Genomic DNA, 1,069 nt, shown 5'->3' on the forward strand with positions numbered 1-1,069 from the left:
TGACTTGTTTCAATTAACAGATACAGTCTAAGCCAGGAAATTTGGAGGATAACTCTCTGGCCCTTTTCCAAGAAAGGTGGCCCAACTGCATTTGGAAATTATCAACTGATATCATTGATATAACATGCAGGCAAAATACTGAGAGAAGGTAGCCTATCTTTATGCTTCAGAACAGCTGGTAGATTCTAACTCTTGACTTTTTAAATAGAAGTTGATATGTTAAGACATTTCTTCAACTCCAGTCAAGGATGCTTATAACTTAGAGCAAGCAAAGATTGGCAACAGAATAAAGTGTTTTCAACCCCTTCTCCACCACCTTTCTTCAGTTTGAACCTCCTTCACTCTTCAACTCCAGCCAGGGTAAGGTGTCTCCTTATTTCCTGACTGCTGTACCAAGGGTGATAATAATGTATCCAAGCAAGATGAAGCTGTTGACAGTTTCAGTTTCCTCTCTATTCATCATATTACCCATAAGTCCAGCAGTAAGAATCTTTATTTTCATGAGACTGAGATGCAATCTTTACCAAAGACAGCATTCCTTGATTTTCTGTAACAAAGGCTTTAAGTCCTCTTCACTTTCAGCAAGCAAGGTTGTGTCATCTGCATAGTGCAGGTTATTGATGGGTCTCCCTCCAATCCTGATGCCACATTTCTCTACATAGAGTCCAGCTTCTCAAATTATTTGCTCAGCATACAGATTGAATAGGTATGGAGAGAGAATAAAACTCTTATGCACTCTCTTCTCAATTTTAAACCATGTTGTGTTCCCCTGCTCTCTTTGTGCACCAGCCTCCTGGTCCGGGGAAAAGTTCCACATAAGTACAATTAAGTGCTCTGGGATGCTCATTCTTCTCAATATCAGCCACAACTTGTTATGATCCACACAGTCAAATGTATCTGCATAGTCAATAAAACACAGACATTCTTCTGGTATTCCTTACTTGCAGGCAGGATACATTTGACATCAGCAAAGATATCCCTGATGCCACAGGCTCCTGCTTGGAGCAGTTGGATTCTAGAGGGTAAGTTGTTTCGATTTACTTGAAAGTCTGGCATACACTGTTTGAAT

This window comes from Elephantulus edwardii, unplaced genomic scaffold (assembly GCF_000299155.1).
Source record: "Elephantulus edwardii isolate Elephantulus edwardi_28Jun2011 unplaced genomic scaffold, EleEdw1.0 scaffold00165, whole genome shotgun sequence".
NCBI classification, from domain to species: Eukaryota; Metazoa; Chordata; class Mammalia; order Macroscelidea; family Macroscelididae; genus Elephantulus; species Elephantulus edwardii.